Source organism: Bos indicus x Bos taurus, chromosome 15 (assembly GCF_003369695.1).
Source record: "Bos indicus x Bos taurus breed Angus x Brahman F1 hybrid chromosome 15, Bos_hybrid_MaternalHap_v2.0, whole genome shotgun sequence".
Lineage (NCBI taxonomy): Eukaryota > Metazoa > Chordata > Mammalia > Artiodactyla > Bovidae > Bos > Bos indicus x Bos taurus.
In genome coordinates, this window is record NC_040090.1 from 32,016,334 (window position 1) to 32,034,162 (window position 17,829).

Below are 17,829 nucleotides of genomic sequence, written 5' to 3' on the forward strand. Positions count from 1 at the left end.
GCTACAGTTCATCGGGACTGTAGCCCGATGTAGGACATGACTTAGCGACTAAAACCACCACCACCTCTTCCTGAGACCTGCAAATATCCCCCACCAAGACACTGGAACAAGATCCTTGTCTAAACTTGACATGCCAAATGTCCATTTCATTTCATCTTCAAAGGGATATAAAAGGAGGAGGCAAAATATTGAGAGGAAACACTCACGAACTGTTCACCCATTGAGAGCATGTGGTGAAACCTGAAATGGGTAGCAGTTCTGAATGTAGGTATCTGCTCACTGACTAGGTACAATGGGAAAAGTTCAGTGGATTCTTTTTTCCTCTTAACCGTTTAAAGTTACAATTTACAACATTATGAAAATTAACTTAAAATTTCATCTAAAATCCCTTTACAAAGAAACTATTTTAATATCTGTGCTTCCTTTTTCATTTCTCCTCATGAATACGCACTTGCAATTTTTACAGAGTCATCATTTTAACTGCCACATAATGTTCTAGTACCTCTAGTACCGTGACTTGTTTTTCACTATCCCAAGTAAATTTTTATAAGCATCCTGTTTATAGATGCTTATCTATAGTTAGTAATCATTGGCCATCTTCCACATCCCAGAGACATAAAAGCCTTTCTGGTTTCTAGCTTCTGCAGCCCTTCTCTAAAGTCAGGCTCACCCCATCTTCATGTTTAGCCTTACACCGGGCAGTAGAGTGAGTCCTGACCTTAGATGTGTGGTAGTTAAGCATTTCTGGCTCAATACTCACTGGTACAGATGTCACTGCTCTGGCACCTTCTCTGTGCTAGATGCCAGACCAGGTTCAGGGAATTACAAAGATGTGTGAGAGAGATTCCTACTCTCAATTATTTTCTCATCCTGAAGTCTCAGAGTGCTCTTTTACAGACCTGCACCCATTATGCTGAACTCAATAATACTGAGTCACTGGAAGTGTAGCAGAAGTGTCTATTTCATATAGATCTGTTTTTTCCTACCAGCCAATATTTTGTAGTAGTTAGAAGTCTGAGCTTTAGATTCAGACAATTAGAGCCCCAGTTTTGCCATTTACAACCTGGGTGGCTCTGATCAACTTAATCTTTCCACACTTTGGTTTTCTTATCTGCAAAATGGACATAAGATCGTGATTATCTTCATAAAGTGGCTGTTGGAGTTAAACACTAAAAAGAGACACATAACACATAACACTAAAAATAGAGTCTTGCTCATAATACCATTCAGTAAACCCATGACTTGTACAGGGTCAGACATAGGGCTACCACTGAGAGACAGCTTTCAAGTTCAAGGCTTGCCCCACTCCACCCTGAGCACCAGGGAAGCTGGAGGGATGGAGAGAGGTTCTGCTGCAGGGGTCATTCTCATTGACTTGTTTTATCCATCAACATGACCAGAGTAACAGTTCCTCTGAGACCAGTTAGCAACTTGGCACCCAAAGAGCCTTCCCTCTATCCTCCTCAGCACCAAGGCAGGAGCAGACAAGCAGTGTGGAAAGAGGGAAGGAGGGGGAGAGAGGGGGAAGGAAAGAAGGAAAGAAAGGGAGGGAGGGAGGGAAAGAAGGTGGGATGGAGGGAAGGAAGAAGGAGGGAAAGAGGGAGGGAGAGAAGGAAGGAAGGAAAGAAGGGACAGAGGGAGGCCCAACTTTGGGCCTGGTTGGGGAGAGCAGAGCATTAGCTGAAGGCCCAGGAAAGCCTCACAGAGCAAAATCTTCATAGTGAGAATGAGAGGAAGCACTGGAGTCATTTAATTCTGAGTTAAATGGCAACCCACTCCAGTACTCTTGCCTGGAAAATTCCATGGACGGAGGAGCCTGGTAGGCTATAGTCCATGGGGTCGCAAAGAGTTGGACACAACTGAGCAACTTCACTTTTTTTCTTTCAAATTCTTGGAATACCACGTACTTGCTGAGAGAACCTAGTAAATTGCTTAACCTCTCTGGTTAACCCACATTTCTCACCTCTTAGCCCCTGCTGCTCCACGCTCAGCCACACTGAACATGCTGTGTCTCAAACATGCATTGCACACAAGAAAACTACTGTCTCTGCAGATTTGCATGTAGCTTTCCCTTTACCTAAAGTAACCTGTTCTCCCAGCACCCTCGGCCCATCCTAGCTGTTGCAGTCCCTTTCTTCTGGCCAATTCTGGCTCTTCCTGCAGAGCTCAGCTCCAATGTCACTTCCCTGACCACTCAGCCTGCTGTGTGCTCCCAGAGACACCGGAGTTGTCTCTGCTGGAGCATGTACCATGCTGCTCTGATGTTTCCTGTTGACTGTGGGCTCCATCCAGAGCTCCATACCCTGATGGCTGTTTCAGTACCTTGGGCCTCACTGCTGTTCAGTAAGTGAGGTTGAATATTATTGGAACTGTGTCAGCTTTAAAGGGTTGGTTGGGTCAGCTTACCCAAAAGGGTAAGCATTCAACAAATATTTGTTGAGAAGAGCAGAGTGAGGGAGTGAAATTGAGTAGAATGGTGGCTTAGAGGGTAAAAATCTGCCTGCAATGTGGGAGACTTGGATTCGATCCCTGGGTTGGGAAGATCCCCTGGAGAAACGAATGGCAACCCAGTCCAGTATTCTTGCCTGAGAAATCCCGTGGACAGAGGAGAGGAGTCTGGCCATCTATTGTCCATGGAGTTGCAAAGAGTTGGACATGACTGAGTGACTAACACTTTCATTTTCTTTCACTGATTATATTTAGCCACATTATCTTTAAAGTCCACAAGATGTCAGTGTTTCTACCTGAGATAAAGGAATGCAATAGTCTGAGATGAAAGGCACTGTCACTGATGCCAGAAATTAATTTAAAGTGAATATTGATATACAGATAATTGATTGATTGATTTAACTGAATAGGCAATATATGCCCATGCCACAAAATTCAAAATGTCTATGGTGAAATGAGTTGGACTGTGAAGAAAGCTGAGCGCCAAAGAATTGATGCTTTTGAACTGTGGTGTTGGAGAAGACTCTTGAGAGTCCCTTGGACTGCAAGGAGATCCAAACAGTCCATTCTAAAGGAGATCAGTCCTGGGTGTTCTTTGGAAGGAATGATGCTAAAGCTGAAACTCCAATACTTTGGCCACCTCATGCAAAGAGTTGACTCATTGGAAAAGACTCTGATGCTGGGAAGGATTGGGGGCAGGAGGAGAAGGGGACGACAGAGGGTGAGATGGCTGGATGGCATCACCGACTCGATGGACGTGAGTTTGAGTGAATTCTGGAAGTTGGTGATGGACAAGGAAGCCTGGTGTGCTGCAATTCATGGGGTCGCAAAGAGTCGGACACAACTGAGCGACTGAACTGAAATGAACTGATGGTGAAAAGTAAATTCTTCCTCCCTCCCTGCTTCCTTTCCTAAGCACCACCGCCCCCCACCACCCCAGCCATTTTGTCTACCTCAAGGGCAACTATTTTTATTATCCTTCCAGAGATATCCTAAGTATGTAATCATATAAATTTTTTTTTTTCCCAAATAACGTCAGTGATTGTATACAAGTGTTCTGTGCCTTGATTTTTCTCCACTTAAAATGACTCAGAGTATTCACATTAAAAGAGATAAGATTACCCTGTTAGGAAATAATAATATTTTTAGCTGTTCCTAATAGATGGCACCCCACTCCAGTACTCTTGTCTGGAAAATCCCATGGACAGAGGAGCTTGGTAGGCTGTAGTCCATGGGGTTGTGAAGAGTCGGACACGACTGAGCGACTTCCCTTTCACTTTTCACTTTCATGCATTGGAGAAGGAAATGGCAACCCACTCCAGTGTTCTTGCCTGGAGAATCCTAGGGACAGGGGAGCCTGGTGGGCTGCCGTCTATGGGGTCGCACAGAGTCGGACATGACTAAAGTGACTTAGCAGCAGCAGCAGCAACATATTTACTGTAAAATATATATTTGCCAATCTGATAGATGAACCATATCTCATTACAGTTTTAAAAAACCGTTTACTCGACTACAACTATGTTTACTGACATACAGTAAACTGCATATAAATTTAGTGTTGACCTGTTTAGCATGTGAAACCATCACCACGACCGAGATAATAAACATACCTCATCACCCTCAAAGGTTTCCTTGTGATCCTTTCAATCCCTTCCTCCCACCAACATTTCTTCCCCCTCCCCATGCATCCACCATAGTGCTTTATGTTACTATAGTTTTTATTTCCTAGGATCTTATATAAACAGAATAATATAGTATGTAGACTTTTTAAATCTGATTTTCATTCAGCATAATTATTTTTAAATGCACCTCTGTCATTCCTTGGAGAAGGCACTGGCACCCCACTCCAGTACTCTTGCCTGGAAAATCCCATGGACAGAGGAGCCTGGTAGGCTGCAGTCCATGGGGTCGCTAAGGGTAGGAAAGGACTGAGCGACTTCACTTTCACTTTTATGCATTGGAGAAGGAAATGGCAACCCACTCCAGTATTCTTGCCTGGAGAATCCCAGGGACGGGGGAGCCTGGTGGGCTGCCATCTATGGGGTCTCACAGAGTCGGACACGACTGAAGCGACTTAGCAGCAGCAGCAGCTGTCATTCCTTCTTATCACTGAGTTGTATCTGTTAGGTAGTTAGAATAGGGAAAAGGAGTCCAAAATGGCGGTGGCTAAAAGACAAGGAAGGGAAAAGCCCGAGAAAATAGAACAAAGGAAGGTCAAAGGAAGGTCCGAGGACCGAGGACCGGAGTGAAGACCTCAAGTAGAACAAACAGCACTCTTGGCTAAGCCCAATTTGCATAGGGCAGGCCCAGGGGGAGGAAAAAACAAAAGGAAGAGCCAAAGTGCTTTCTCTCTCTCTCCTGTGTGCATGGGCTCTTTCTCTCTGTCTCCCCTGCCTACCACCCCCAGCCACCCCCACCTCACCTCCATGCACTGGGGCGTTCTTCTCTTCGCGTCTTTGGGTCAGCATGCCCTCACGCCTGGAGGATGAATTCTCCCGCCATTTTCTAAATAAAATAGAGCTGTAACACTGATTTGTCCAAGAGCTATAACACAGTCTGTTCGAGACCTGAGCGTTATAACACGGTCTGTCCAAGACCTGAGAGCTGTGACCCTCCAAGGGCTTTAATGTCCGTCACTCCAAATCTTTGTTGTGATGAGACAGAACTGAGGCGCATACACTCGCCTGACATATCCATCCATTGTGTAGATACACCACAATTTGCTTATCCTTTCTTATACTGATGAACATTTAGATTGCTTCCAGTTTATAACTATCACAAATAAGACAGTGACTTAGAAGTCATTTATGTTTCTATTTTACTTGAGTAAATACCTGGAAGTGGAATGACTGAATCACGTGATAGGTGTATGTTGAACTTTTAAAGAAACTGCCAAACTATTTTCTAAAGTGATTGTACCATCTTACATTCCTATCAGCAGTGAATGAGTGTTTGGTTGCTCTTCATTCTCACCAATATGTGGGGTCAGCATTTTTAATTTTAGACACTCTAACAGAAGTGTTACAGTAATTCATTCTGGTTTTAATTTTCATTTTCCTAATGAGTAATAATATTGAGGGTCTTTTCATGTGCTTATTTCACTCTGATGAAGTGTGAAATATTCAACATATTTTCTCTTTTTAAAATTGGGTTGTTTTCTTATTATTGAGACTTCAGAGTTCTTTGTATGTACTAGTACACGTCTTTTATTGAATATATGATTTTCATATATTATCCCCCTTTTGTGGCTTTTAAAAAGACTTTTGATTAATTGCCTATATTATTATTACATAATCCTCAGTAGATAAGTCAGACTTTTGTTCTACGGGTGGGGATATTGAGGTACCAAGTTGAAAAAGTTTACAAAAAGTATTTACAGTATTCATTTATCTCATTGGATTTTGCAGAAATCAGCTATAGAACTCGTGTAAATTCAGTATAGAGTGGCACTGGCTCCTTGTAAGTTGAACTTTTTTTTTTTGGCTGGGCTGGGTCTTCGTTGCTGGGCAGGTTTTTCCCTATTTGCAGCCAGCAGGGTGGTTGTGGTGTGCAGGTTTCTCGCTGTGGTGGCTTCTCTTGCTGCTGAGCAACAAGAGAAGGCTCTAGGGTGTCTGGGCTTAGTTGCTCTGAGGCATGTGGAATTTTCCCAGATAAGGGGTGGGACTGGGGTCTCCTGCATTGGCAAATACATTCTATACCACTGAGACACCAGGGAAACCCTAAGTTAAACATTTTGATAGTCAGTGGTTAGGGTTTTTTCCCTTTCTCACCAAATATAACTCCCAGTTAATGTACAATTGTGTCTTAAGCCATCCCTCTTTATATCCTGATACCTTGATGATGGGCTTCCCAGGTGGTTTAGTGGTAAAGAATCCACCTGCCAATGCAGGAGACACGGGTTCAATCCCTGGGTGGGGAAGATTCCCTGGAGGAAGAAATGGCAACCCACTCCAGTATTCTTGCCTGGAGAATCTCCATGGACAGAAGAGCCTGGCAGGCTACAGTCCATGGGATCACAAAGAGTTGGACATGACTGAGTATGCATGAACCTCAACAGCGGCTTTTGCAGAGTACAAGTTTTCAGTTTTGATGAAGTCTAATTTATCTCTCTCTTTTTTTAATGAATGTTTTTGGTGTTGTGTGTAAGAAATCTTAGCCTTACTCAAAGCCACAAAGATTTTCTCTGTTTTCTTCTAGAGCTTTTAGAATTTAGGTTTTACCTTTGGGTCTGTGACCCATTTTGAGATCATTTTTGTATATGGTACAGGATATGGATCATTATAGTTTTGATTCGTACATTTCTTATCACAGGTGTTGTTGAGCATGTTTTTGTATTTAAATATAATTTTCTTTCTTCTGAGCTCTTTAGTCGAGTCCTTTGTTCCAGGCTACTGTGATTGGATATGCAGTTCACTTGCAGCTCAAAAGCCTAAGCCAATAGAAGAGGTGGAAGCAGAAATCTGGCAGCACAGGACTTGCTGAACCCCTTTCCCTAGTTCATCCCCAGGAAGACCCTGCCTCCACTGTGCACAAGGTGTGGTATAAACTAACACAGGCATCGCTCCTGCCCATTTATTTCTTTTCTTGCAGGTATTTTCATATTTTATAGGCATTCTTTTATTACTTAGCCCTTCATCACTATGGTGCGAATATATTTTTCCCAGACTGTCATTTATGTTTTTCACTGTTTATGGTATTTTTCCATCATAATTATATTTCATAGAGTCAAATATACCAGTCTTTTCTACTGTGGGTTCTGAATTTTGTGTCATACTTAGAAAGCTTCTCAATTTCAAAGTCATTTTAAAAACCACATAGTGTGTATTCTAGCATTTTTATGGTTTCTTTTTTCACATTTCAACATTTTGATTCAGTAGGCATTTATTTTGGTGGAAGGGTTAAGATTGAAATCCAATTTTTTTCCCCAATTGGCTCCCTAGTTTTCCCAACACCATTTACTAAATAATTCACCTACAGAGTTTTCATAAACAAATTTCTCATCCTTAGTGTAAAAAGTAACCATGTTACTCTGCCCAGAGGCTACATACTTCACTTTGAGTCCATGAGAAAGAGGCAGATGAGAAGAAAAGGAGGTGATATAAGAGATTTATTCTGCAAAATATTTCCCATGCGTGGTTAATGCTCATGATCTCTACATTTACAACATGGTACATTAAAAAAAAATCTGTTGTGATAGCAATAACCTCAACCATCAGAAAAAGATTAAGTTATATTCACTACCTTCTATTTGTTAATACAGGAAAGTGGGCAATGTATTTGAGGAAAAGAATAATCCAGAACATTTTTTGCACATATGCTTACACACATAGACACAATACACACACACACATTTTGTTCCTCAGGAAAGCATGCTGTGTAATGGCTAAAAGTTTGGGCTCTGAGTCAGACAGATCTCGGAATTTTAATAGTATCTAACTTCTAGGGTTAAAGTAGCGATTAAGAGAATTTGCTCATATAAAGTGTTTATTAGCTCAGGGTTCAGAATAAATCTCAGCATTCAGTACACATTAACTTCTTCTATTTTTGGAAAATGCTTAGATATGTTTCTCCAGAATTTCTCAGATGTGGCTTACAGGTTGTTGTTGGGGTAATGTGCCTTAATTGACTAGAGAGATAGCATGAAAGAAAAACAAACATACTCAGCAAAACCTGGGGGAAACTTATCTGAGTATTTATATAAATAACAGGTGCAGGTGGGTTATTTGGCACAATGGTTGGAACATAGAAAATACTTAATAAAATTTAGGTGCTATATCAATAACCTCAGATATGCAGATGACACCACCCTTATGGCAGAAAGTGAAGAGGAACTAAAAAGCCTCTTGATGAAAGTGAAAGAGGAGAGTGAAAAAGTTGGCTTAAAGCTCAACATTCAGAAAATGAAGATCATGGCATCTGGTCCCATCACATCATGGCAAATAGATGGGGAAACGGTGGAAACAGTGTCAGACTTTATTTTGGGGGGCTCCAAAATCACTGCAGATGGTGATTGCAGCCATGAAATTAAAAGATGCTTACTCCTTGGAAGAAAAGTTATGACCAACCTAGACAGCATATTGAAAAGCAGAGACATTACTTTGACAACAAAGGTCCATCTAGTCAAGGCTATGGTTTTTCCAGTGGTCATGTATGGATGCGAGAATTGGACTGTGAAGAAAGCTGAGCGCCAAAGAATTGATGCTTTTGAACTGTGGTGCTGGAGAAGACTCTTGAGAGTCCCTTGGACTGCAAGGAGATCCAACCAGTCCATTCTAAAGGAGATCAGCCCTGGGCATTCATTGGAAGGAATGATGCTAAAGCTGAGAAACTCCAGTACTTTGGCCACCTCATGCGAAGAGTTGTCTCATTGGAAAAGACTCTGATGCTGGGAGGGATTAGGGGCGGGAGGAGAAGGGAATGACAGAGGATGAGATGGCTGGATGGCGTCACCGACTCGATGGACGTGAGTTTGAGTGAACTCTGGGAGATGGTGATGGACAGGGAGGCTTGGCATGCTGCAATTCATGGGGTTGCAAAGAGTCGGACATGACTGAGCAACTGAACTGAACTGAACTGATTACTAGAAAATCTGTTCATCCACTTATTCAAAGAAGAACAGTGGGAGAGTGTGCACCGAGTTAGAGGTATGACAGTATCTAGCAAGATCCACAGGAAATAAATTGTTTCCAGACCCTATTCATCAACCCCTAGGTACAGAGCTAATTCTGTACCTCTGTACCTTTGACTCATGAAACTAAAAGATCTTTGACTCATGAAACTAACCAAAATAAGCTAACCAAAATAAACTATTTGTCAGCCACATTTGATATTTGAAAGAATACCTTATTTTAAAATTTTATGTTCTGCTACTGTTAACTGACCATATAACTTGTAGAAAAAGAATTGTTTTCAAAGGTTTCCACTGGAACACCATAAGAGGATCTGGGACTGTAGCCACCATTATCCATGTAAGCCTGAAGTTTCTTTGAGAACTCATGTATTTTATCTCCACCGCCCCAAATCATGTAAATGGTGTATTTGAATTCATACCATAGAATGCTTTTTGAACCGAATGATGCCTACCCAAAATGGAAAGGAGCATGATGTGGTGGAAGGAGACTTTGCAATCACTAGGAAGAGGACTCTCATCCTAGAGCCATCACTCACTAGTTTATGACATGGACGAGTCATTGAATCTGTTTCTCCATCTATGAAATGGGGAATCCCACTTCATACTTATTGTCAGAATTAAATAAGAACATTCATGCCTTCTGTGTGCCAGTCACAGTGCAATGTGCTTGGGATATATAAATAAGACATGGACCCTATCCTCAAGGAGTTGAGTGGGTACTCAACAGATATTTTGTTTAAAGGACTAATAAATTAATAGTAAACTCTTAATACATGTCAGTTTCTTCTTCATTTCCCCTGCCTATCCCAAGTGCCAACTGATTTGAAATTAGACTAGAGTACATTTCCCTTTTAAAAAACATTTTATTTTGAATTAATGTTCAGTTCAGTTCAGTTGCTCAGTCATGTCTGACTCTTTGCAACCCTATGGACTGTAGCATGCCAGGTCTCCCTGTCCCTCACCAGCTCCCGGAGTTTACTCAAACGCATGTCCATTGAGTTGGTGATGCCATCCAGCCATCTCATCCTCTGTCGTCCTCTTCTCCTCCTGCCTTCAATCTTTCCCAGCATCAGGGTCTTTTCCAATGAGTCAGTTCTTCACATCAGGTGGCCAAAGTATTGGAGTTTCAGCTTCAGCATCAGTCCTTCCAATGAATACTCAGGATTGATTTCCTTTAGGATGGACTGGTTGGATCTCCTTGCTGTCCAAGGGACTCTCAAGAGTCTCCTCAAACACCACAGTTCAAAAGCATCACTTCTTTGGCACTCAGCTTTCTTTATAGTCCATCTCTCATATCCATACATGAGTACTGGAAAAACCATAGCTTTGACTAGATGGATCTTTGTTGGCAAAGTAATGTCTCTGCTTTTTAATAAGCTGTCTAGGTTGGTCATAGCTTTTCTTCCAAGGAGCAAGTATCCTTTAACTTCATGGCTGCACTCACCATCTGCAGTGATTTTGGAGCCCCCCCCAAAATAAGATAGGACACTGAAAGAGGAACTCCCCAGGTCAGTAGGTGCCCAATATGCTACTGGAGATCAGTGGAGAAATAACTCCAGAAAGAATAAAGAGACAGAGCCAAAGCAAAAACAACACCCAGTTGTGGATGTGACTGGTGATGGAAGTAAAGTCCAATGCTGTAAAGAGCAATATTGCATAGGAACCTGGAATGTTAGGTCCATGAATCAAGGCAAATTGGAAGTGGTCAAACAGGAGATGGCAAGAGTGAACGTCGACATTCTAGGAATCAGTGAACTAAAATGGACTGGAATGGGTGAATTTAACACAGATGACCATTATATCTACTACTGTGGGCAAGAATCCCTTAGAAGAAATTGAGTAGCCATCATAGTCAACAAAAGAGTCTGAAATGCAGTACTTGGATGCAATCTCAAAAACGACAGAATGATCTCTGTTTGTTTCCAAGGCAAACCATTCAGTATCACAGTAATCCAAGTCTATGTCCCGAACAATAATGCTGAAGAAGCTGAATTTTAACCATTCTATGAAGACCTACAAGACCTTCTAGAGCTAACACCCAAAAAAGATGTCCTTTTCATTATAGGGGACTGGAATGCAAAAGTAGGAAGTCAAGAAATACCTGGAGTAACAGACAAATTTGGCCTTTGAGTACAGAATGAAGCAGGGCAAAGGCTAACAGAGTTTTGCCAAGAGAACGCACTGGTCATAGCAAATACCCTCTTCCAACAACACAAGAGAAGACTCTATATATGGACATCACCTGATGGTCAATACCAAAATCAGATTGATTATATTCTTTGCAGCCAAAGATGGAGAAGCTCTGTACAGTCAATAAAAACAAGACCGAGAGCTGACTGTGGCTCAGATCATGAACTCCTTATTACCAAATTCAGACTTAAATTGAAGAAAGTAGGGAAAAGCACTAGACCATTCAGGTATGACCTAAATAAAATCCCTTACAACTATACAGTGGAGGTGAAAAATAGATTCAAGGGATTAGATCTGATAGACAGAGTACCTGAAGAACTATGGATGGAGGTTCATGACATTGTACAGGAGGCAGTGATCAAAACCATCCCCCTGAAAAAGAAATGCAAAAAGGCAAAATGGTTGTCTGAGGAGACCTTACAAACAGCTATGAAAAGAAGAGAAACTAAAGGCAAAGGAGAAAAGGAAAGGTACAACCATTTGAATGCAGAGTTCCAAAGAATACCAAGGAGAGATAAGAAAGCCTTCCTCAGTGATCAATGTAAAGGAATAGAGGAAAACAACAGAATGGGAAAGAATTAATTTTAGATTTACAGAAAGATTGCAAAAATAGTACAAAGAGTTTCCTTATAGTCCCCATCCCACTTTCTCAGCTTTAACATCTTAAATAGCCATGGTACAGTGATCAAGAACAGGAAGTCAACATTTGTACAATATTATTAACTATAGCATATACTTGAAATTCACCAATTTCCCACTAACATCTTTTTTTTGGTCCCCAAATCCTATCCATGTTCACACAAGGTATTCAATGAACTATCACTCCTGTGATTATATTTCTTATAATTTAACATGGATTTATCAAGAGAGAGATTACTTGGGTGGACCTGACCTAATCAGTTGAGGCCTTAGAAATGACAGGGTCCTTTCTGAGGTCAGAGAGACTGCAAATAAGAGTGGGTCTCAAGTGGTGGTCACATGGCAGAGACCTGAGAGGTCCTCATCTGACAAGAGCCAGCATGACAATGGGAACGTTAGTCCCACAGCTGCTAGAAAATGATTTCTGCCAACAGCCTGGAGGAGATTGGAATTGTGCTTTTCTCTAGTTGAACTTACAAATGCTGCTATTGCTGACCAACACCTTGACTTCAGTTTTTGTGAGGCCTTGAAAAAAAGGACACAGTTAAAATATGCCACACTCCTGGCTGACAGAAACTGTGATATTAAGTAGGTATTGTTTCAAGCTGCTAAATGTAAGGTGATTTGTTGTATAGCAATAAAAACTAATACAGATATTGATCAGTTATTTATAGACTGTCTCTCAATTTAGATTTGTCTGATGTTGCCTCACGACTGGAGTGGGGTTATATGTGCTTGGCAAGAATGCCACAAAAATGATATTGTGTTCCCAGTATCAAAGGATTAATGATGTCTATATCTTTTTTCCTTTTTTTTTTTTTTGGTTGTGCTGGGTCATTGTTGCTACACGTCTCTTGTGGTGAGAGGGGGTTACTCTCTAGTTGTGGAGTGTGAGCTTCTCACTGGGGTGGCTTCTCTTGTTGTAGAACATGGGCTTAGTTGCCTGTGGCATGTGGGGTCCTAGTTCCGTGCCAGGGATTGAACCCATGTCCCCTGCGTTGGCAGGTTGATTGTTAACCACTGGACCACCAGGGAAGTTTTACTATGTGTTTTTACAAATCCTGTTTGTCCTCAAACTTTGACCCACTAATTTTAGCATGGTTTGAGGATTTTGTCTGAAATGTTTATAACTGTGATATCTGCATAATGATGATCTCTATTTCCTTCTTCCTTCTATCTATATTAATTCAGTTTCTATTGTAAGAAAAAGCTGTCTCTTTACCTCATTCCTCCCCCAATCTATCTATTTATTTATTTGATTATATGTATCAGTATGACCTTGCGGATATTTGTTTTACTCTCTGGGTAAAAAACCCATACTGTCATTATTTTTTGCCTGAGTGTTCTGGTTTGGGTCATCAGTAAGTCCTTCACGTTGGCTCCTGTGTTCTTTTGATCAGCATGTATCTGGTTTTTCTTTCCTTTCTGGCACACAAGATAGTCCTGTGTCATTTTGTATTTTTCCTACCCCAGTTCTGAAGAGAACCATTTCTCCAAGGAGAACTGTTTCCTTTAATTGGAGGATAGTGTTTGGATCTGGGTAGTGGTGTATTCAGTGTTTAAGATGTCATTGCTTCTATACTCTCTCAGGAGACAGAGAGAGGTCATATATGGAATATACTAACCCATACATCAAATTGCCAACATCGCTGGATCATGGAAAAAGCAAGAGAGTTCCAGAAAAACATCTATTTCTGCTTTATTGACTATGCCAAAGCCTTTGACTGTGTGGATCACAATAAACTGTGGAAAATTCTGAAAGAGGTGGGAATACCAGACGACCTGATCTGCTTCTTGAGAAATTTTTATGCAGGTCAGGAAGCAACAGTTAGAACTGCACATGGAACAACAGACTGGTTCCAAATAGGAAAAGGAGTACGTCAAGGCGTATATTGTCACCCTGCTTATTTAACTTATATGCAGAGTACATCATGAGAAACGCTGGACTGGAAGAAGCACAAGCTGGAATCAAGATTGCCGGGAGAAATATCAATAACCTCAGATATGCAGATGACACCACCCTTATGGCAGAAAGTGAAGAGGAACTCAAAAGCCTCTTGATGAAAGTGAAAGTGGAGAGTGAAAAAGTTGGCTTAAAACTCAACATTCAGAAAATGAAGATCATGGCATCCGGTCCCATCACTTCATGGAAAATAGATGGGGAAACGGTGGAAACAGTGTCAGACTTTATTTTTTTGGGCTCCAAAATCACTGTAGATGGTGATTGTAGCCATGAAATTAAAAGACGCTTACTCCTTGGAAGGAAAGTTATGACCAACCTAGATAGCATATTCAAAAGCAGAGACATTACTTTGCCAACAAAGGTCCGTCTAGTCAAGGCTATGGTTTTTCCTGTGGTCATGTATGGATGTGAGAGTTGGACTGTGAAGAAGGCTGAGCACCGAAGAATTGATGCTTTTGAACTGTGTTGTTGGAGAAGACTCTTGAGAGTCCCTTGGACTGCAAGGAGATCCAACCAGTCCATTCTGAAGGAGATTAGCCCTGGGATTTCTTTGGAAGGAATGATGCTAAAGCTGAAACTCCAGTCCTTTGGCCACCTCATGCGAAGAGTTGTCTCATTGGAAAAGACTCTGATGCTGGGAGGGATTGGGGGCAGGAGGAGAAGGGGACGACAGAGGATGAGATGGCTGGATGGCATCACCGACTCGATGGACGTGAGTCTCGGTGAACTCCGGGAGTTGGTGATGGACAGGGAGGCCTGGCGTGCTGCGATTCATGGGGTTGCAAAGAGTCGGACACGACTGAGCGACTGAACTGAACTGAACCCGTATATACTTACATATCGATATTTCTCTATGAATATATCTGTATATATTTTAAAACCATGAGTTTATACTGAATACCCCTAATTCCAATCCAATGCCACAAGGTTCATTTTGGCTTTCTCTCTTTCTTACTTATAGCTTCTTTCTCTAACAGTGAAAAACCCAGCTTTAATTATCTCCTACATATCTAATTATTTTGTTTAAAAATGAGTGTGTTGCTGTTTTTCAGGAAAAGTGTTTTCTTAGAAGCCTGCAGAATGGCTTCCAACTTTATCCTAGTGGAAAGTGACCACAGCAATGGCACTGATCCTCCACTTTCTGCCTCCTCTTGAACCCCAATATCTCTAGTCACCTCACCACAAACTAAATGAAATGAGTTATCTGTGCTCCACCCCAAGAGCTAGAAGCCCAGGTAGGGTAAGTACAACCTGATACAATAAATTCTTGCATTCTGAGCAGACCAAAAGGAAGTCATCATGAACTGATGATCTTTTTAAAAAATACATATTATTTATTTATTTTAGGTTGTGCTAGGTCTTCGTTGCTGTGTCCAGGCTTTCTCTCTAGTTGCTGTGAGCTGGGCCTCCTCTGTCGGGTGCATGGGCTTCTTACTGTGGTGGCTTCTCTTGTTGTAGAGCACGGGCTCTAAATGCGTGGGCTTCAGTTGCAGTATCCAGGCTCAGTAATTGTAGTGCACAGGCTTTGGCTGCTCTGAGACATGTGGAATCTTCCTGCACCAGGGATCGAAGCCATGTCCCCTGCATTGGCAGGCAGATTCCTATCCATTGTACCACCAGGGAAGTCCCTGAACTGAAGATCTTTTTAAATGTTATTAATGTGACCTAGGGGATTTTGAATTGTTTGTTGAAAAATTAGAATTCACTGAGTCCTGGCTGATTTTAATGGGTGATTCCCCCATGCTGCTCCACTACTTCTCATTCAGCCAGACATTGATCATTTAACCTCTCAGTACTCCCTACCAAATGCTAATAGTGATTCAACCCTGCCTTGCTCTTTCAAAGATGTTATTTGTGAAAACCATATGAGAGAATAACTGGATGTGTGCTTGGAAAGTTAGGCAATTGTAAGTAAACTGAAGGACCTTGGAATGTGTCTGCAGCAGAGGAGTTGAACACTGCACACTCACTCTGTGACCCACCTGGTAATGGAACTCAGAGACTGCTTTCCCTGTTGCGACCAACCCTGAGCTGGGAGGCAGAGATACTCTAAGAATACAGGGAAGGTGAAGCTGCGATAGTGAATAGAGTGGCTAAAAAGACAGATAACATGGGAATCTCTTAAAATAGGAAAGTCAAAATGCTTCATCTATTGCGTACTTTTAAAATATTCATTCATTCAACAGTTATTTACTGAGTGCCTTCACTAAGGGATGAGGAAATGAGGAACTCCATTTCTTCCCACAAGCAGTTTACAGTAGGAGATCCAGTAAACCCCTAGAGCGGGGAATAAAACAGCTGCCATTTCTTGAAGATTTACTGTGAGCCAGGAATATTAGTGGTCTACATATTATTTCATTTAATACAACTAATTGCCTTGAAGGTAGGTATTATCTTTGATGATAATGAGGAAGTTAATAATCAGAGAGAGAAGACATATAGATGGCTAACAAACACATGAAAAGATGCTCAACATCACTCATTATCAGAGAAATGCAAATCAAAACCACAATGAGGTACCATTTCACGCCAGTCAGAATGGCTGCTATCCAAAAGTCTACAAGCAATAAATGCTGGAGAGGATGTGGAGAAAAGGGAACCCTCTTACACTGTTGGTGGGAATGCAAACTAATACAACCACTATGGAGAACAGTGTGGAGATTCCTTAAAAAACTGGAAATAGAACTGCATTATGACCCAGCAATCCCACTGCTGGGCATACACACTGAGGAAACCAGAATTGAAAGAGACACGTGTACCCCAGTGTTCATTGCAGCACTGTTTATAATAGCCAGGACATGGAAGCAACCTAGATGTCCATCAGCAGATGAATGGATAAGAAAGCTGTGGTACATATACACAATGGAGTATTACGCAGCCATTAAAAAGAATACATTTGAATCAGTTCTAATGAGGTGGATGAAACTGGAGCCTATTATACAGAGTGAAGTAAGCCAGAAAGAAAAACACCAATACAGTATGCTGCTGCTGCTAAGTCGCTTCAGTCGTGTCCGACTCTGTGCAACCCCAGACACGCAGCCCACCAGGCTCCCCCGTCCCTGGGATTCTCCAGGCAAGAACACTGGAGTGGGTTGCCATTTCCTTCTCCAATGCATGAAAGTGAAAAGTGAAAGTGAAGTCACTCAGTTGTGTCTGACTCATATCGAACCCATGGACTGCAGCCGACCAGGCTCCCCTGTCCATGGGATTTTCCAGGCAAGAGTACTGGAGTGGGGTGCCATTGCCTTCTCTGAATACAGTATACTAATGCATATATATGGAATTTAGAAAGATGGTAATGATAACCCTGTATGCGAGACAGCAAAAGAGACACAGATGTATAGAATAGTCTTTTGGACTCTGTGGGAGAGAGAGAGGGTGGGATGATTTGGGAAAATGGCATTGAAACAGGTATAATATCATATATGAAATGAATGGCCAGTCCAGGTTCGATGCATGATACAGGATGCTTGGGGCTGGTGCACTGGGATGACGCAGAGGGATGGTATGGGGAAGGAGGTGGGAGGGGGGTTCAGGATGGGGAACATGTGTACACCCGTGCCAGATTCATGTTGATGTATGGCAAAACCAATACAATATTGTAAAGTAATTAGCCTCCAATTAAAATAAATAAATTTATAGGTAAAAAAAATCAGAGAGGAAAAGAAATTTGTCCAAAGTTACACATGTAGTAAACACAAGAGTCATAATTGAAATTCGGGTCTGCCTTCAGTCTAAAGGTCATATTCTAATATGACCATGCTAATATAGTGAGAGTAAGGTATTCAGTGAATGAATACGTATTGAGTACCTCTTTGTTCCAGACATTGTTCTAGTGATGTGAAAGTGAAAAAAAGAAAAGTCCCCTCTTTCCCTGGTGGTTCAGTGGTTACGAATCCACCTTGCAATGGAGGGGACTTGGGTTTGATCCCTAGTTGGGTAAGTAGGATCCCACATG